The sequence below is a fragment of the Embiotoca jacksoni genome, unplaced genomic scaffold, assembly GCF_022577435.1.
Source record: "Embiotoca jacksoni isolate LCO1_2020_lvr unplaced genomic scaffold, fEmbJac1.0.p SCAF_10, whole genome shotgun sequence".
NCBI classification, from domain to species: Eukaryota; Metazoa; Chordata; class Actinopteri; family Embiotocidae; genus Embiotoca; species Embiotoca jacksoni.
This window is the reverse complement of record NW_027185230.1, coordinates 11,864,844-11,886,235: the sequence shown is the minus strand read 5'-3', so window position 1 is coordinate 11,886,235 and position 21,392 is coordinate 11,864,844. Positions and strand designations below refer to the sequence as shown.

The 21,392-nt window shown below is 43.5% G+C and overlaps 1 protein-coding gene across 5 annotated transcripts in view; it reads left to right on the top strand.

Annotated features, from left to right (window-relative positions):
• npy8ar (neuropeptide Y receptor Y8a) overlaps window positions 1-21,392 on the top strand; it is a 53,237-nt gene that overhangs the window by 8,928 nt on the left and 22,917 nt on the right. For 2 of the 5 annotated variants that reach the window (XR_011179123.1, XM_069166942.1), the window contains exon 1: window positions 6,083-6,387. The exons of 1 other annotated variant lie outside the window; for it this stretch is intronic. The gene's annotated coding sequence lies outside the window, so the exon portion shown is untranslated. Of the gene's footprint in view, window positions 1-6,082; window positions 6,388-6,465; window positions 6,670-19,247; window positions 20,985-21,392 lie in introns of those variants that run through there. 2 more of the 5 variants (XM_069166951.1, XM_069166969.1) reach the window with 2 other exon arrangements.

The window sequence follows — 21,392 nt, the reverse complement described above, 5'->3', positions numbered from 1 at the left end:
GGATGGACGGACGGAAGGACGGTCTCGGCAAAGATTGTTTTTTTTTTTTTTTCTTCCTCACCTGGATTTGCCGCGTGACTTTTTGAAAAAGAGGACAGCTGGCCAACAAACATCTGTCTTTCGCACGAGACCGCGGTCAAAGGAGATGAAACAAAAGCACAGCGAGTACGATGTGTAGAGAAAGAACAGGATGGCGTGTGATGTGATGAGCTACTTTGAAAACCCTCTGCTGGAGCCTCTCAATTACACCGAGGAGGCTTTTATCCCGTCGGAGGCTGCTGCAGATGTTTTGTTCCCCCCCCCCCCGGCCTGATATGTTTGCAGTTGCACGGCTGATTACCCGGGGGGTGGGGGGTAGGGGATGGGCGCGTGTGTGGGTTCTCGTAAAATGAAATCCTTATCACCACAAAGTACTGAGCTGAATAATTGTTGTTGTGCCGAGGCAGCCGACTGGCCGCCTCGCATGTGTAAGAAGAAGGGAGTGGCTTTCTCAGGTAGAATGGAAAGAAAACATGTCAGGATAAAGGGCATCAGGAAGGTCTGCCGGCAGGGTATCCGCCCAGCGCCACCAGCAGGTCACTTGACGGAGCTGTGCAGAATTTGGTACAGACATTCGTGGCTCCCGGAGGATGAATCCCTCTGAGTATGGTGATTTGTTGAGTTTTTACGTAGTGACACCAGCCGTTTGACATTTTCGGTTCGTTGGTGATATATTTTGACGAGTATCGGGTAAACATTAACAAAGTTTTTTGTTGTGAAAAAATAACTGACTTGTGCAAAATTCCTGGGCGCTTTGGCCCGACCAACCGTTAATAAGATCTCTCTGGGAAATTATTATTTCGACAACGTCAGCCAGGCGGTTGCTTACCTCTCCGGAAGAACAACTGCCAGATCGGCATCCCTTCTTAGTGAAAGGACAAGCAGCTGCTCACTCAATTTGAAATAAAAGGACATGCTGTGCCTGTGATTTAAATTACAGAAGGAGCAGCCAGCTCACAGTTAAACAGGAGGTAAATTCAGCAGTAATTATTACTCGGAAGAGGGCTACAAATTACCAACGTATGCACTTCAGACTGCATTAAAGTCACTCACCGAGGCAGGTAATATCAAGATCATCCTACATCCTCTGTTGAGACTTAAATCCAGTCCCGACGGGGCCAAAGATGAAGTCAAAATCAGGTGCTGAACTGAAAACGTCTTCCAATTTGGGATGTCCAGTCAAGCCAGAGGCGGACTGAACTGCGAGTCTGTACAATGGTGGACAACCGATGCAGCTTCATGACTGAGACAAAACAGGATTTTAATTATCCTGGTTATGAGCTGTATCCTAGGCTGCCAATGAGCTGCAATCATTCTGCACTTGAAAGCCTTAATTTAGCCTTCAGGTCTCCTGTGAGCATCATAAACTCTCGGCCCAGTTAATATTGTCCCAGTATCCCCAAGGATCCAAACATAATGCCGGCTAAGAAGCTTCCACACCAATTAATATATGCCTTTTTCAAAAAAAAAATTTGTCTATTAGTTATTGCAACGTCAGTCATAATTGCAATGTGTCTTTGATGACTCACAAAGTTTATTTTCATCCCGTCGAGTCTCTCCGGACCGCTAAAAATGAAGCGCTGTCGTTTTTGAAACAACACGGTTTAAAAAAAAAAAAAAAAAATCTGATTTATATGCAGCAGAGACGTCGTCTGTGTCGCCTTAAAGGGCTTAAATTGAATAATGCCGCTGAGCAAATGACATAAAAGCTGCTTGTGGCGAGGTAGGAAACGGAAAAAGGATCCGTAGGCAGGAAGAATGCGGATGAGGAGGCAGAGGACAAATCTGTTTTGTCCCTCCTTTTTCTGGGGGTCACCAGTGAATCAGTTTTAAAGGGCAACGGGTGGATGGGGGAGGGAAATCAGAACAGCTAAAATCAGTCGAGAGAAGCGGAGAGAAACTAGAGTTCTGTTAGATTTCATCTCCGCTGTCAGTCCTCCTCAGGATGAACTCTTTCCCGCTCATGTCCACTTGATTCTTACGTTCAGACGTGACCTCCTCCCTTTTTCAATCTTCACGTAATCGCATCCGAGACGAGTTATAAGACCGGAGATGTACCTGCCTTGCACTTTGAATCGCCTTGCACTTTTTACTTTTAGTCCGTACTGCAGCTGCCCTTAAAAAGTATGTACTGTTACATGTAGTATGTTTACAATTGGGACGTAGTGCTTCATCAAGATGCAATATACAGATGATCTCTAGGGACAGTGTGGAGGTGTGATGGGGTCAGGCACCCGCAAAACACTGGAAACATTTGGAAAACATGGAAAACTTGTTTTTTTCCTGTAATGAATTACAATTATTTTCAGAGGAAATAATGTTTATTGAAGGCCTGACTGGAAACATTTGGAAAACATGGAAAGCTTGTTTTTTTTCTGTAATGAATTACAATTATTTTCATAGGAAATAATGTTTATTGAAGGGCTGATGATTAATTTAAGCTGATATAAATTGATTTGTTTTAATAAATAAACTGACTTCATCCCCTTCTTTATCGCTTATCCTAGCCTTGAGCATCACAACTAAATCTGTAACCCCAATCCACCTCAAACCTTAAACCACTGCAGTGAGTTATGTCATAAAAACCTGGCCGTCTGTATGCGGTTTCTTTTTAAATTGGTCGTCTGTGACCTGAAAAAACAGAAAAACAGTGCTGTGTTTTGTCCTCATTGCTCAAAAGAAGAAGTGTTTTGTGATCTGAACCTTCCAAGGCTGCTGGAGGGGGGATCTCGGCACGGTCAGCGAGGAGGGAAGCAAGCTATTGTAGTTTACCTGTAATCATAAAACACAAGTCTTTACCTTCAAACAGTCCTTTAAAGTAGCGAGGGGTGGTCAAAGAAAACATGCGGTATAAAAAAAAAAATCAGCCCTCATAAAAACAGAAACACCCGTCCACACACACACACACACACACACACACACACACACACACACACACACACAACAAGGCTTTTGGATACCAAAGCCTTGATAAGAGACTAACAAGGCTGTCCAATTACCAAACCTTCTGCAGAGATAATTAGCCTCAAGTTCTCCGGAGGACATGACCGGTGTGCCCTTTGTGTTCATCAGTACTACATCAACAGTTACTTCCTTTACATCACACTTCAATGCCTCATTGAACCTTGACTACCCAAACTGTCGGGAGTAAACAGCTGATTGGATTACGTGTTACATCAGTAAAAAAACAAAACGACAACCTTGCTCTCGACACTTAATTTTCCCCGCTGCTTTAAAAGTTGTTTTGGGGTTTTGTAAATGTAAAACCAGCAGGTATTCACATACTGAAGAACACTTTTTCAGCTCTCTAGTTGTCTGCTGCTGCAGTTATAAACTTCTCATGAAACTCATTTCACATATTTTTAGCTTATAAATTGTGAGTGATTCTGAGAGGTCCATTTGTTTAACTTGTTTCATATAAAAACAAACTGTAGACGTCCACACAGCAGGGAGCACTGCCGAGAGGTTAACTGACCATAAATATGTTGCTGAATGTCAGTTTTATAACCATAAACTGAATATAAAAGTGGACGTAGCTTCTGGGTCTGAAAAGTAAAGCTAATGCAGAAGTGCCTTAAACTGCAATACCACTGAGGGCCACCAGGGGCTGGCTTAAAAAAAACCCACAAACTCTGGCTCCAATGGCCTACCATTCAAAAAGCATCAACTTCTCTCCTGAAATACAAAGTCAGTAAATGTTTTCCACGAGTCATTATGGTGTCATTAAATAAATTCCCTCCTTCTAATCAGTGTCCTGGTGGTTCCTTCTAGAAATCACTCCAGCATTCATCAGATATTAGGACTTAAACAAAGCATGTTTGGGGGCGGGCTGCTTTAATTCTTCTGATCTAGATTTTGCCTTATTTTACCATGAAGTATATCTTTTAAATCAATGTAATGCTTTAGGGATTCTTTAACTGTGGCTGCAGCTCAGATGGTGGAGCGGGTAGCCCACTAATCGTAAGGTTAGAGGTTCAATCTCTCTGTCCTCTTGTTCTTGGGCAAAAGACGGAAACCTCAAGTTACTTCAGGCCGGCGAGCACCGTGCATGGCAGCTCTATCGGCTATCTCTGTCTTTGTGTACCGTAATTCGGGCCTCTTTCTTCAATTGTCTGTCTAATATTGCTTATTTTCCTCCTTCGGCCTTATCTCGCTCACCCCGCGCGATCCTATCTCGGAGATTTTAAAAGTTATTATCACGGCAAATTGCTCCGAGCCAGTCAAAAGCAACGCAGCCTTCGCAATCCTATCTCATGTTCTACTGCCGCGAGTGGAGCTTCTGCCACAGTCACTTCATCTAATTTGTGGGGCTGATTGCAGCGGCAATATGGTTGCTTTACATTAGACTGGGAAAACAAGTGGATTTTCTCCAGAAGGCAAACACAGGAGCGTGTCGTGAAAAACACACAGTCTCTGCAGAGACTGAGAGGCGAACACGCTACCCATGTATGGCTTTAAAATTGACTCTAAGCAGCGCTGCGTGCATCACTGCTAATGAGACAGATCTGTTTTTTATTCATGTTTTATGAGTTTGTATAGAGCTGGTGCCTGCAGCATTGGAATCAGGTGGGAGAACCACTTTCGCCTCGAACGGTATCAAAGTGAGGAAAGGAAAGGAAAGGAAAGGAAAGGAAAGGAAAGGAAAGGAAAGAAGACCGTGAAGGAAAAGAAAGAAGGAGGGAGGGAAACATGAGATGGCGAGAATGAAATTAGTTGTAACGAAAGGAAGAAAGTGAGTATGGAAATGAAAGAAGAAGAAAAAAGGAGGATAAGAAAGAAGAGAAAAGGAAAAGGCAATAAAGGCAGGAGATAGAAAGAAAACAAAAGAATGGGAGGAAAAATGGGGATGAAAAGGAAAGCAAAGAAACGTAAGACAAAGAACGTAAAGGAAGACAAAAAAACAAAGAGGAAAGGAAACAATGAAGGAAAAGAAAAAGGATATGAAGAAAACGTGACGGGAAAGAGGAGAGTCATGAAGAAAAGGGAAGGAAAGAACAAACAGACGGAATGGACGTGAGGGTAAAGTGGGCTTGACCTTTGACCACCAACATCTAATCAGTTCACCCTCGAGTCCAGTGAACGTTTGTAACAAGTTTGATGAAATGTTGCATTTCCAAGAACGGTACAGATATAAGGTCACAGTGGCCTTGACCTTTGACCTTTGGCCACTAAAATCATATCACTTCATCCTTCAGACCAAGTGAATGTTTGTCCCAATTCTGCAGAAATTCTGTGAAGGCGTTTCTGAGATATCGCGTTCACAAGAATGGGATGGACGTGCAGTCACGGCGACCTTTGACCACCAAAATCAAAAACAATTATTCTTGAGTCCACTTGAATGTTTGTGCCAAATTTCTCGAAATTTCCTCAAAGCATTCCTGAGATATCATGTGAATGAGAATGGGACAGATGAATGGTATGGATGTGATGACACAGTGACCTTTGACCGGCAAAACCTAATGAGTTAATCATTGGGCCCAAAGTGAACGTTTATGCCAAATCTAAAGAATTCCCTTTTAAAGTGTTCCGGGGGTAATCCATTCACAAGAATGGTACAGATACAGTATGAGGTGACCATGACCTTCACCAAAATTTTGGTAGTTGGTACCAGTAGCACTGAAATTCTCAAAAAAAAATAAAAAAATCAATGAGTCAAATGAACGTATTTCAGTAGAAAGTCTTTTATTTAACATTAGACGTAATATACTTATTAATTTGGATTTTGTAATGTTATTATTATTATTAGTAGTAGTCATAGTAGTACTTCTGGTAGTAGACATAGTGTTTTTACTGAGTTTATTTTGTTGTTGTTTGTCTATTGATGTTGTCTTGTATTCATTTCATGCATCATCGTTAATACTTCTGTTTCCCCTCTTGTTTTTTTATGACATGATTTGACGCACGCACACACACACACACACACACACACACACACACGCACGCACGCACGCACGCACACACACACACACACACGCGCGCGCACGCACGCACACAACGGCTTTGCATCCCGTCATCAGTGCATGTGGCGCTACCGCGGCGAGCAGAGCGGCTCCCACCGGGACTAACCTTTTTCTTGAATGGGGAAAGGTTGAACGGAGCGCAGAAATAAAAGCTCCTCAGCTGCCTCCACAGCGTGTTTCACTGCGCACGGGCTCCACAGACCTCTGGCTTTTCTTGCACACACACACACACACACACACACACACACACACACACACACACGCACACGCACATACACGCGTACACACACTCACACAGACATGCCTCTCCGCGCAGACCAGTGAGCACCGTCGGCAGACACAAGCACCGTCTCTGGACGCAGACACAACACCCGACAGACCGGGACTGGTGAGTGCAGCTCGTCTCTCCGTGAACCGCCGCGCAGCATTTCTTCCTGTTTTCTCTTTTCTTTTTTCCTTTTTTTTTTTTTTTTTTTTACAAAAGGAGTCGCAGTCAGTTGGATTTTCCAGCGGTTTTCAGGCACCAGATGTTTGAGGCAGGCAGGAATCCAGCGGAGGGCAGCTGACAGCGGCTGGTTAGGGAGGCACAGAGAGCGCGTTTTGGGTTCAGACGTGAGATTGGAACAAAATCCGAATTAAGTCCAACTTCAGCTCGGATGCAGGTCTGAAGGTCTGTGTGATAAGATATTTTTTAACTGGTCGTCACTGGGATTATTATGTTTATTGTGCAGGCAGCATGAGTCACTGCTGGATATTTAACATAAAACTGGATCTTTATATTTTTGATGAACATTTAGATTTTTATGATTTGGATTCTTTTATTTGTGCAACCAGAGAAATATAAATAAATTAAAATATTCTGAAATCAGATGTGTTTTTGGGTTAAAATGAAACTTTGAAACATTCAGGCTGGTTTTTACAGAGAAATTAGTCTCAAAAGTTGTTACCACGCCTCATGATCCACATTTTAAAACCAATTTGAGAATAAATTTAAGATGCTGAATGTTATCTATTTTAATAATTGATTAATTTGTCAAACAGAAATGCCACCATTTTTTTGGGTCTCTGTCAGTTGTAAAAACAGCTAAAAATCACACTTTGATGGCTATTTTTCAGCTTTATGTTGTTCTTTACATTCAATAATTTGCAGATTAATCATTAATTTAACCCCAATTTGAAGACATTTAACATAATTGTACTGAGTAAAATCTGACGAGTAAATTTCGGTACTGGATGTAGAAATTTTAGGCTCTTTAATCTGTTGGAAGTGCTTTTTTTTTCATACAAAACGTTGAATATATTTGTGACATTTAGGTGCAGTCATATTTTGGTACATTTGTGAATCTCTTCTCACATCCTCAGATGCGCAAATGTGTGTTGCCTTTCGGTGTTTGTGGAAAACATCTGAATTGATGAACGTTACACTGGATTAACCACAAATAAAACAATTTCTTAAAATTTGGCAGAAACATTCATCAAGAGTTGAGGATAAACTGATTAGATTTTTGAAGGTCAAAGGTCGGAGGTCACTGTCGTCTCTCGTTCCCATTCTTGTGAGCACGTTATCGCAGGAACGCCTTGAGGAACCTTCTTCAAATTTGGCACAAACATTCACTTGGACAGAAGAATGAAGCGAGTAGATTTTAAGTGATCACAGGTCAAATGTCAAGGCCACTGTCACTGAATGTCTTTAAATCTGGCACAAAATGGTAAAGTAATTTGACTTTGGTCGTCAAAGGTCAGAGGTTACGGCCATTGTGACCTGATATTGTTCCCATACTTGTGAACACGATAACTTGGGAACGCCTTGAGGGACCTTTTTCAAATTTGGCATAAACATACACTTGGATTTAAGGATCAAATGAGTAGATTTTGGAGATCCAAGGTCAGAGGTCGAGGTCAATACATCAGAGGCATACAACCGCAAGGTGGTAATTCTAGTTATTTCATAGTTAATTTGCAGTATAAAATGAATTTATGTTAAATATTTAGCTTTACACTAATTTTAAGTTGACTGGACTTTTAATTTGTAGTGTTGTTGGACCTGCAAGAAGTTTCTTGTCTGATCTCTTTTTCTGTGAAGTGAATTCTTATTGGACAATCAGCTCCGGATGGAGATTATGGGATTATATTTCTACTGAAGATGTGTTTGTATTCGGTGGTAGAGGTTGTGCGATTTGGCTTGTGTAAATGTGGTCGGGATTATACATAATACCATGGATAAACACGTTTAATAAAGTCTACAGCGCCGACTGCCACGAATACAGAAATCCTGCTAAAATGCACCCATTGTTTATTCAAACATCTGTTGTGCGGTATCTTAAACTGTTTATCGCTACATTATTTATTTTAGTCCACTAGTCAGATTTACACTTGGCACCAAAACCACAATCTTAAAAGCAAAGTTCATTTTTGCTTTCATCTCATGCAAATGTACTAACAGTCATTTCGTCTCTTTCTACTGAAGTAAGAGAAATTGCACATTAGTAGAGGACAATTTTCATTTTCAGACTTGTCACTTTCATTTTTATTATGTCACGGTTTGACTTGAACCAGCTGCTCACATCAGTGAATTAGATTCAGATTTCGGGGAGTGTAATTCAGTGTGTGGAAAATGGTTTGTCTCATTGGACAGGAGCTTTATTTAAACTGACACTAATATGACCTTCTCATTACTCAGTCTGAGTGCACTGTGGCTGTCTGGTTACTATACAGCACAACACGAGGGGTGATCAAAAAGGCTGTTGCTGTTGAACGCAGCCCAGCGATGCACACGGAGCAGGTGGACGCAATAACTTTCATGAGGAAGCATTTCAAGTGTCGTCTCTTTATTGACAAAGAAGGAATAAGAGCACATAGACTAAATACAGCAGGAAGGGAAGGACAATGAGGGACAGGTGAAACTAATCAGGGGGCGGGGCAAACAATCATGCAAAGGACTGGAAGTGAAACAAGACAGACAGAGGTGAATCATTTCAGAAATCAAACAGGAGGCACAAAACCCAGACTGACCTGAAGACTACAAAGCAGAAAAGAAGTCCGAACCATAACAGATGCCTCAGAAGGTCCCAGTAGAAGTCGGTGTTGACAGTCTGACCCCTGGTCTGTTGGTTCTATAGTTCGAATATAAAGAGGTTTAAGAGAATTTTCAGAAAGCAATTTGGCATACAAGTGGTTTAAAAAAAAAAAACGCAATAGGCAATAGGTCCATTCTCTTGACTCTGTGATGTATGGAGATACAATCCATGTCTGTTGTAATGCATGTCTACATACTCTGCAAATCCCCCCATTTGTCTTCATTAGATGTATTATTAGATACGGGTTTAATTACATGTCTGAGCCTGCCGTCATCTCACCGTACTTACTCACCTTCGGAAGAGGACATGTAATTCCAAATGATAATCACGCATGTTATAAAATAGCTATAATGAAATCGTTGTAATGAGAATTCCTCCCGTGGCCTCCACTAAGTCGGAGGTTGTCAAAGAGTGATGACTTTCTCTGACAGTCGCATTTAATTTAAAGGAGCTAGGGGGCAGATGCACATGAAACTTGGGTTCAGTTACAGAAGCATCGGAGAAGGTTTGTACTGAGTGGCAACCAACCGTTGGTTTGTGAGCTGCTGTCCTGAAGCCTCGAGTTCAGATTTCGGCCGTCGCCATTTTGTTTTGGAACCAGAAGTGACCATACGTGGACGAGCTGGGGAGGAGTTGACTGAGAACCTGACGTAGTATCGTCGGGTTTCCAATCAGATAGAGTCGGATCCACCGCCAGCTCCTCACCAGCTCGTCCAAATATGGTCACTTCCTGCTCCAAAACACTACGAACAGGCAAGATGGCGAGGGACAAACTCCGAACTCGAGGCCTCATAACGGCCGTTCACAGACGAACGGGTGATGTCACTGTTGGTGGCCACTTATTTACAGCCCAGAAATAAAAAGCTGATCTAAAACCTCAGATCTGCAGCACATTTTTCCAAAAATGTCCGTCAGCCATCAGACGCGGTGACGCTCAGCGAGCAGAGGACAATCTGTTCTCATGGGGGCAAAATGTAAAAAAATTTAAGTGAGGGGATGAAAGCCACAGCAAAGCTGGACACTGATTTCATTTTCATTTCATGGCATCGAACACAAACATCTCCGTGTGGGAGAGAGAGAAGCTGGCGGCGTGACTCACTCGCTTGCCGGGTCTTCTTCACTTTCACACGACAGCGTTTCAGTTTTCAGCGTCACCGCCGTTTTCACTCCACACTAATGAGTCCTAATTTCTCTCCACTCAAACCAACACCTGACAGCTGAGCGCTACTGGTTTTTTTTTCACCCTGAAATTGTATCCACAGTTTGCCGTGTTTTGACAGCATCGTCCGGCTCTTCCAGTGTTTCGTTTTCAGGGGAGTTAGAAAACTGTCACACATGATCAAACATGAACGCCAGCTGACATCCATCCTGCACATAAATACATCGAATCAAAAGGAGAAAAAAAATCCTCCCATCTTCCTGCTTTCATTTTCGGAGCGTGCCTTTACATCCTCCAGCCTGTATTTAAGAGAAGGTGCTGCATTACCCATTAATGCGAACCGAGAAGGACATGACAGCAGCCTGGTCAATAGTGGAAATGGCTGTCAGAGGGTTTGAATCAATAACTGCTCCTCATCAAACTGAAATGAGATTAAAGAGCCGTGTTACTGTCTGTGGCGTTTTCTACATTAATTAATCCCTTTGGTATGAGAAATATCAGAAAAAAAAGGTGGCTTAAATTACTGAATAATTATAATGGAAGCAAAAGAAAGTGAAGATTTTGATCTCCTTCAGTTTGAGAGTTTTGTATTAAAATACACTTCATAGTGATTCATTGAACATGAAGATAGATATATTTCTGTTCATTTGGAGTCAGCCGACTAATTGATTAACGGACTGAATGTTGCAGCTCTGCATGTGCTCCTGGCAATACTTTTGCTAGTAGTTTAAACTGTGGAGCCTGATGCATGTTGATGAGGACTTAAACCAAGAGAGGTTGTTTCTCTATTTTTCTATATACGGGTCAGAAATTTGTGGTATTTTTTGGGGGGAAACCGATAGAAGTCAATGGGAGCTACGATTGTATTTTTGCGGATGTTGTTCAACTGGGACCAAATGAACGTTTGTGCCAAATTTGAAGAAAAAGATGCATTCTTGAAATATCACTTTCAAGATAATGGAAGGACATTACATTACTGTAACCTTTCACCCTCAAAATCCAATCAGTTTCTTTTTGGTACCGAGTGAACGTTTGGTCCGAAGAAATTCTATTAAGAATATGTCAACAATTCAGCATCTGACCAAATGTGAAATATGGTCACAGTTGTATCAGTTATGGTGCTGAATAATGGACAGAAACATTATGATGTTACAGTGAAGTTGACCTGTGAGCTTATGGATATAAAATGTCATCACTTCATCATTTTATCCTGTTAGACATTCGCGTGAAATTTGGTCGTATTTCGCGTATGAATTCTTGAGTTGAGGTAAGGACTCAATTTATTTAGATCACTGTGACTTTTGACCTTTGACCTTTGAACCACCAAACTCAAATCAGTTTACCGTCGGGAGAAAGGGAACGTTTGTGCCAAATATGAAGAAATTCAATCAAGATTAGTGTCATCAATTCACCTTTTGGATATAAAATGTCATCACTTAATAATTGTATCCTGTTAGAAATTTGTGTGAAAGTTGTTTGTAATTGGAGTATGAATTCTTGAGTTATGGACTTAAAATGTGTTTTGTTAGGTGACTTTGGACCTTTAACCTTTGAAACCCCCAAAATCGAATGAGTTTATCGTTGTGTCCTAGTGAACGTTTGTGCCAAATATGAAGAATTTCCCTCGAGGCGTTCCCGAGAAATCGCATTAAACGGAAGCATGTAAATGCAGCGCCTGTCCCGAGCTGATTGGAAACACGCAGCAGATATTCGTGTACGTATGATTTGGATGAGCGTATTAATATTTTTTAGCAACTTCTCTTATTTTTCTCTTTTTTACGTTCTGCCGGAAGGAAAGAAAACAACGTTCCCGAAAACTAACCTGAAGGTCGACACACGACGAACTGTCAGAACACGACTGCTACCAGTTCGTCTTCATTTTCGGACATTTAACAGACAGAAAAGCTTCAATTAAAGAAATAATCTGCACATTTACTCAGTATTTCCTCCTGAACTGCTGAGTAAAGAAGTTTTCTCCTTCAGATAGTCGGGAGAGGAAACGCTCTCGACGCTCGTCACTGACGCTCAGCATCGCGCTGCGTTTCTGTCGACGGACAAGCGAGAGGTTATGCATTTAATGAGGCCTAAAGGGAAGGACGTGACCGCACGGCGGCTGTGCGAGCGGCCTCGGTTTTGCGTTTCGGGGGGGGGGGGTCTGACTTCTCCCCGTTTAAAATCGAAAACCAGATATGAAAACGTGTGGCGGTGACCTTCAGGCAGCGCGTCCTGATACAAACAATGTGCTCTCAGTCTCTGTCACCATTTATTCAGGCAGCCTCGCACCGCATTTGTCCCACATAGATTTATTCCGGCCTCGAACGCTCTCAGCAAATAAATCCAGTCTGTCACCAAGCATTAATTTACGCGTTGGATCGGCGTTTCACTCTGGACGCTAGCCCCACGGCTGCTCGGTCACCACAGTCTGCCGGGTGGACAGAGTGTGAAGCCGGCTCGGGTCCTTTGTCTCTGCTTCCTTCCACGCTCTGAGCACATGCAGGTCAGCTGAACCGGAAAGCCCGATATCTCCTGAGGTTTTCATGCGCTTGCGTTTTCAGCTCTGCGGCTGACTGACCATCTGTGCAGGGGTTTTCCCCGCACCGTCCGCCCGGTGCGTGCCGGGCACTTCCCTCGCCGGACGAATGAGAAGCGCCGGAGGTTCCTTAAAAAACTGAAAGCAGCATTTCTCAACATTTTGCAGCCACGTGTAGCGGCGTGGGGCAAACTGAAATATTTCCAGGGAACTGCCTCAACAACTGTCAGGATGATTGTCGAGACATTTGTTGCAGATACGGTCATGGTTTACTGAAGATGAAATCCTGAACATTTGACCGAATCCCTGCAGAACTAATGACGTTCCCATCAGCCTCACCTGCACTTTTGTAGCAAGTGTTATCGTGTTGGCATGCTAAATTTAAACAACGTGCATCGTAAAATCGTGATCGCATATTGTTTGTGGTTATTTTGCCCTTATTTACTTTGTGCATGCCTGGTAGGAGAAGAGGTACGTGTTTGAATCATTACCTGTATGTAAAAATGTTCGTAGTATCTGGGTCTAAAAAGTTAAGGCCAATGCAGAAGTGCGTTAAACTGCAATACCACTGAGGCCCACTAGGGGCTGGCTCCAAAAAACACCCCGCTGGCTCCAATAGACTCCCATTCAAAAAGCATCAAGTTCTCTCCTGAAATACAAAGTCAGTAAATGTTTTCCACAAGTCATTATGGCATCATTAGATAAATTCCCTCCTTCTGATCAGTGTTCTGGTGGTTCCTTCTGAAAATAATTCCAGCATTCATTAGATATTAGGACTCAAACACAGCTATGTTTGGTGGCGTGGCTCGTTTGATTGACAGTTCTGGGCTGTAGTCAGGTTTCCGGTACAGGTGGGCGGGACATAGTGTCCCCTCACGCCTCCCGTCTCGGCGTCGGTTAGCAACTGAAACACCTGGTTAAAGGCCACACAAATGATGAACAAATTGTTGACTGAATTTCCGTATTCCTTCCCAGTGAAGTGACTCAGTCCTCGCGTCTCTTCACTGCGCAGATTGTTCGCTGACAGATACGACAGCTGTCGGCGGCGAGAGGACTCGTCACGCTTCGCCCTCACAATCAGCCGAGTGTGGGAGGATTTGTTCTACTTCTTCATCTGCTTGTCTCCACTCCATTTATGAGGGAGGGGAAGCCGGCCAGGCCGAACGCTCTTCAGAGTAAGGGGTAACTTTAAACGCAGCCTCACACCTCTGAGCCGCTCGGCCTGTCTTCGGGGGCCGAGTGGGCAGATCGATGGCATTATCGATATGGAAGGACATGTCTTTGTGAGCCTGCGCTTCGTCTGCTTCTCTTTTATATCATTTACATAAAGCTGTAAGTTAATACCCCTTTAATTAACTGTGGAGACACCGAGTCAGAGACAATATAGCAGACATCCCTCCGCCCCCCTCCCCCCTCCGCCCTCCCACCCTCACGCCGACCGAACCGCCCAGATGAATCGCTGGCACCAACGCGCTCCCCCTCCCACCCCCGTCAAAACTTTCCGAGGACTTCAAATACCCCGACGTAAAGATCAAGGCTCATACCTCCCCGTGAGGCCGCAATAATGTGATGCAACATCTGATGGAAACGCCATTAATCATCCTCCGCCTCCTCCTTGTCCCTGCGTTACCGAGAGGACGCCGGCCCTCGTTTATCACGCTGTCACGGCAACCAGCGCAGAGTGAAATGAAAGGCCTGCAAAAATGGATTTTTTTTTTTTTTGAAAGAGTCATAATCTTTCATTCTATAATTTATTGGTGATTAAAGCTAATTTGTCCAAAATACGTCCGGTCCAGCAGCAGCAAAGTATTTCATCTATTTTTTTCTGCTTCAAGCTGGCAACAAACAAGTCGGACGGCTCCTTATCCTGTTTTAGGCGAGTTCAGCTGAAATTTCGGACAATTTGTTGCTCGTATAAAATGCACAGGCTGAAATCTGAATCTATTTTAAGATAAGTTTTGCACGAAATAAGCAAATTCCACCAGTTAGACAGACATTTTTTTTGTTGTTGTTGTTTTCAGTGTTTGTGTCGTCATTTTTACAGGAATTCACGTCTTTTTTGGGGGGTTTTCAGGTTGTTTTTGTTAGAGTTCCTTAATGCCGTCGGTAAAATGTCTAATTTCCATATTTCCTTTAAGTCAGACTGAAGTTTTAAACTGATTAAAAGCTGCAGAGAGCTCGAGCTTCTCACCCCGATACACTCCGTTTACTGCGACTCCTCGTTTCCCTGAACTCTCTACAACGGGAGCGAAGAGTTGTTGTTTTATGGTCGTCGCCGGAAAACGTAGCATTTGCGTGGCAAATTTCTCGCTGCAAATTCCACCGGTGAACAGAATATTTCGGTGGTTCTGGCGTGTTAACGGGAAGTGTTTCGTATCGTTTGAAGAATTCGGGTTGTAATTCATTTCATTTGAAGAAACCCTCTTCGGTGGAAGACCTTGATTTGTTCGATCCGACCTCCCTTGATCTCCTCCCTACATTTCATGTAGAGCGGTAAGAGAAGGGAACATTTACGTTTTTCACAATTTGAAGTTTCACATTTCTAGATTTAAACTGCAGCTTTTGATCTGGAAACGTGCCTTTGTGATTAACGCGGCTCTGCAGAGATGAACGTAAATGGTGCAAACGCAGCGATTCCTGCACCCTCTCACAGACACACACACACACACACACACACACACACACACACACACACGCACAACCATTTGCATGCTAATTCTGTTTATCTGCGAGCTGTCGGCAGATCACAGATTAGTACCTTGCAGCTCCTCAAACAAAGGAATTACATGAGTATTAAAGCTGCTTTTTCCATTATTGTCATTATCCAATTTTTTTTTCTAGCTTAATTTCCAGACTGAAAGGATTTTTTTTATCGTTGTAACAGGATTGAGAAGCCTTTGGTCTTTTACAAAAAATGTGTTGTTGAACAGAAGTCAGATCGCAGCTCCCGTGAGCTCGATGTGAAAAGGTATCAGCGCTGAGATCGAGATGATGCTTGATTACCAAAAAAAAAAAAAAAAAAGTGCTCTCCCATTTTCGGGGGAGCGGGTGGGGGGGAATTCACATCACAGACTCTTTTTGCCGGCAGACCTTATTTGAGATGTGACTGCAACTCCGGGAACTTTGAAGTGGCTTCACAGGAGGTGCGGATCGTTGGAAGTGGAGAGGATGAGGTTGTTGACGAGGGTCTCGTTTGATCTTGGCCAGCCTGTCTTCTTCTGCTGTGTGGGATTGCGTAAGAAAAAAAGCAAAGGGGATCGTGTGTGTGTGTGTGTGTGTGTGTGTGTGTGTGTGTGTGTGTGTGTGCGCGCAGCATCAATGTGCTCGGCTCGGCTCGGCTCTGGATCCTCCCACACTTCCTGCTGGCACCAGTCGCTGATGAAGGAGACTTTAAAAAGGCTGTGAAATCATTGTGAAGAAGATGGCGCCTCCATCTCTGATGCAGAGCTGACATTTTCGATTTCGGCTTTCGTACCTTTTCAAAAGCACCCGGTTCAATAATTCACAAGCAGGTACAGGTGTTGTGTTTTTTTTGGAACGCAACCGTCCGTCCAGTGCGACGAAGAGTGACAAGTCAGATTTAATCTGGGGAAGAAGTGTGAATGTGCAACGATGTGACGATCTCCCTCCTCTTTCTGCCGTTTCGTCCTTGAATTCGTCCCCTCTTTTCTATTTTTTGCCGGAGCCCCCCCTCTCTTCCTCCTCCTCCTCCTCCCGGCTGCCTAGTCATAGTGTGAAGTTATTCCCCCTCCAGCTGGGTAGACACTTTAAAATCCTGGCAGACATTAAACCCGAAGGATCGTTTCACCCGCCCTGACCGACCAGCCGACGCTACGCTCTGCGTGCCGCCGACGCCGGCCTGCAGGCGCCGCGAAAAAAAAACTCGACAACGCAAAGTCAAAACTAAGACTGAACCCTCCGAAGTAATCTGTCACTTCGAGCTGATGTCAGAGCATCGGACCTCCGCGACGCGGCACTTCTTCGTCTCACCTCTGAGTAAATTATGATGTAGTTTAATCCCAAACCGGATTAAAGTAGCGCTACTGTCTGGCTGCCCCAGTTCCACACTCCGAACGCCGAAGTTATTTATATCTCTGCAGCCACAACACTTGTACTGTAACCAGAAAACAGTCTTACAGCGCCCTCGTCTCCGAAGACAACGTTTAAACACACAAAGCATTAAACAGTCAAATGCCTCCGAGGCAAAACCTGCAGAGCACATTTTTAAATCTCACACAGATTCAAGCTCGACAAACTAATCTTTTAGGGCATTCAGCTTTGCTTCAGCCTGCTGTGTTTCCATGAATGTGTCTCTGTGGGTCAGGCTGAAGTTAAATCTCAACCTCAGTTGCAGAGATTCAAGGAAACGAGGAGTCGCACTAAACTTAGTATATCGGGTAGAAAGGAAACGCAGAAATGAGCCGCCTGCAGCAAACATTTCTGTCACAAGTTCATTGTTCTCTGAAACAAATAAAGAGCAGTAACGTATCGTGCAAAATATATGCAAAGAGTTCAGAGAGGAAGCAACAACCTTCACGATGAAGTGTTCCGAGTGTCGTCTCTTGATCGACATCAGCTCCTGAGTTCCCCACGTTAACGTGACCGCCGGTACGTGAACATTTGTGATTGCACCGCGGACCTGAAACTGGAGCAGAGAAACATCAGATTTTGGGGTCAATACTCTGGAAATGGTCAAGAGACCCTAGAAATGCTTCAGAAAGTCTGCGGCGATGAAGCGACGATGTCACTCAGACGAGGTGTTCTGAGTGACGTTCAACGTTTCAAGAGGAGGCGGAGCTTCACCGTCCACAACTGAAGAAGACGTGTCAGGTCAGGAGACACCAGGTGGGTTCTCTTTGACGTCAGCGGGGTTGTGTCACCGTGAATTCGTCCCCCCAGGGTCAGACAGTCAACACCGAGTTCTACTGGGACCATCTGAGGGAAAACATTCGCTGCAAACCACCTTAACTGTGGCGCCATGGCAACAGGGTTCTCCAATATGATAAAACGCCTGCTCACAGCGCGTTGAAGATCTAATTCAATGGACAAGGCCAAAACTATTTTTTTTGGATGGCTGTGATTTTTGAGTCCTCAGGCAGCACTGCTTTAAAAAAAAAGTTATTATTCTGTAGTGGAAATCACTGCATGGGCTCAGGAACACTTGGCTGTAATTGGGCGTGTTGAAGATTTTTGTTTCCTAAAATGTGACGTTTCTCCGTTCCAGTTTCAGGTCTGTGGTGAAATCACAAATGTTCACTTACCAGTCGTCACAAAAACATGTGGAACTCGGGTGCTGATGTTGATCTTGGAATACGTCCTCATGAAGGTTGATGCATCCTCCTGCTCCGTGTGCGTCACGGTGCTGCGTTCAACAGAAACAGACTCTGACGTCTTTGATCGTACTTCCTACTTTTCTGGTCTCTCTTTAAACAGGGAGACACTTTTCATGTTTTAATGAGGTTAAAAAATTCAAATATTTTCCCGTTATATTAGACCAAATATTTTTTATCATCATATTTATGTTTTTTCCAATAAAAGAAGAACAATATTTTGTTAGTACTTAAGTACTGGCGACCTGTCCAGGGTGTACACCCTTTTGCCCAATGTTAGCGAGGATAGGCTACGCCCCACTGTCACCCCGTTTAGGATGAAGCGGGTATAGATAATGGATGGATGGAGATTATAAAGTTCTCCCTTTATTCTAAAGTTCTCCCTTCATAACAAGAAACTGAACAAACATTACTCATCATGGTGGCAGAAACAACAAACAAAAAGTTGGGTAAAGTATTTTCAGCCAGTCCACGAATCTAGAAATAGCAAACTCGCGCTGGCTGATTAAACTGACAGATTCGATGGTCGCGCACTAACAATGGAAATCTGCTTTTGAGTATTTATCTCTGAAATAAAAGCCTCATTGTTAAATCCTTGTGGTAAATCCTCCATCATTTGTATTTCCACAGCGAGTGCTTTAATGAGAACAGAAAGCTGGACAGATGGAACAACAGAAGTCGTTCATGTGGTTTGAAAATGTATTCCAAACGTCTTCCTGTTTCATCACTTTAATGAACAGATCGCCAGGCAAGTCAGGTCTGATTCACAGTTTGTCTCCTTTGAACTTCATGACGGGGACCCTCAGAGAAAATCTAAAGCGTGATTTCTCATCAGAAAATATAATTAGACGGGAATTGAACTGCAGAATCAGGCGAGAAAAGACTCGACCGCCGTTGGACCGGCGCTTGAGGCACTAATCGGCTCCATCGGCCGCGAGTGAAGCTTTATAAAAGTAGATTATTTTAAACTTCCAGGCAGTGAAAACTCTGAATTTTTAATAACTGAGAGACAACTAACTCCGTGCGTTCTGTTCTTTTGGCTGGTATTTTTTTTTTAGAACGGCTCGTTTGGGAATAATTACGAAATGTTGTAGATTCATTTGAAAGAGAAGCTTAATGAAAAGAGACAATACCGTGGAGCCGTTACATTCACCAAAATCACTTATCCATTAATTTTTATTGCATTTACATGCTGTTGTGATTAGATACTGCTTTATCTTGACAAGCAGGAACATTTTTGGATGCACGCTGCACAAATTCCAGAGTAAAGCATCCCATAAAGTGCACTGTGAGTGTATGTAGGAGATCGGTCAAGTACTGAATGAGAGTCTGAGCAGGATGATTTTAAACACACCACCTCAGCGGCGTCACGGCCGCAGCTCTGTGAGATCAGTCAAGGTGGTGTTGTCAGAAATAATGATCAAATTAAATACCAAAGGGGCTCCGTTGTCTTCCAGGGGCAAAGTGTCAGAGCCCTGAGCGACCTCCACTTCCTCCCCCCCTCCGCCCTCCTCCACATCCATACAGATTCATCTCACGATCTAAAAGCAAGATTAAATTTAACCTTGGAATTTCAAGGAACGACACGCAGCACATCTGTGTTATTGTCAGTCTACTCTGTCACATCAATTCGCCAGGACGTAGCGAAGAGGTCTGTTTTATTCGTTTGAATAGCCCTGAGCGCTGTCGTGAATTTAATTAATTATTTTCTTCCTGTTAAAAGAGAGGTTTTTTTTTGTCTTCCAGCGGTTGGGGGTTTGTCTTCTTGCTAAGAGAGTTGTTCCTTTTACTACACAATGTCTCGCCCCCCTTTCAATATGATGACATCACAATGGGGTCAAGACTGACATCTCTCGCGTTTCTTACCTTTGCTCTTGCTCTTGGCAGTGAAATCTTGTATTCGTTCACTCCGATCGAGTCCCTCCGGATTGAAACGGCGTCGTTGTCACAAGAATGGGACGTACGTGCGGTCACAGTGACCTTTGACCCCAAAAATCGAATCACTTCATTTTTGAGTCCAAATACATGTTTGTGCCAAATTTGAAAGAAAAAAAAATGTCCCTCAAAGCGCTCTTGAGATGTCGCGTTTACGAGAACAGGACGGACAGCCTGAAGACTGTCACTGGTGCAGAGGCATAAAAACAACAAAAAGGTCAAACGCCGGAAACAAATGTGGGAAATATGACGAAAACGTGACATCTTCAGTTTGTTTCACGTGAACTTCAGCGACGTTCACTTCAAAAGCATCATGATTATTTCACCAAGTCTGTTTCGTTGCACTTTTTTTGCATGTAGTTTTTATTGATATATCAACTTTTCCACCTGTGGCTGATGCAAAAAAGAAAAAAAAAAGGAAAGGAAAGGAAAAGGTTTTCGACCACTCACAAGAATATCAATTGCGCTTGAAAGGCGGCGGATGGTAATTGCACTCGGGCTATAAAAAAAAAACATCGTTCGGCTTTTTCAATAGACGCACCGCACAGAGTTCGTTCTCCTCTGGGTAATTCAGCATTAGATAACTGATGTCTCCACTCTCGTCGTCGCAATGCGTTTACCGAATTCAGCGGTGTGTTCTCGGGGTGCGTTCTTTGAAACCACCTGCGAGATTGTTGTCCTTCTTCAGCGCTTTTTAGTCTGTAGAGTTGGGGTCGTTCAGGTAAACAGATATTTAAAAAAGAAAAAACAAAGGAAATAGATGGAGCAGCAGATAGATGGAGCTTTTTATTTTTTGATGAGGGTGATGTGCAATAACACCTGTGAGTGTGTCTCGTTCTTTGGCAGCTCTGTCCCTCCGGGCCATTAAAGGCTTGTCAGAGGAGGGAGAGATTCAGGGAGGGGGAGAGAGACGGAGCTCTGCGCAGACGGGCTGTCAGCTGATTCGATCTGCACGTATGTATATGCTAATGTAAGCGAGGATTTGATGAAAGTTGTAATCAGCGACTGTATTGTGCCACCGTGATAAGATGCAGTGATGTAGGGGGAAGAGGCCGGCTGGTAAAAAGCTGTATCTTAATTATAGAGTTCACTCGCAGTCGCCAAGCAGATCGGTGTTGGAGACGAAAGTTAAAAAGAGAAGGATGAATGAGAGAGTGGGTGGTTTGTTCATGTATGTGCCACATTCACGTACGAGGGCTTGTTGAACACAGCAAAGTGACGCACATGCGGCAGCAGGAAGCGACAACCTTCACGAGGAAGTATTCCAAGTGCCGTCTCCTGAACAATATTTTCGTGACCGCCGGTACGTGAACATTTGTGATTTGACTGTGGACCTGAAACAGAGAGAAACATCAGATTTTG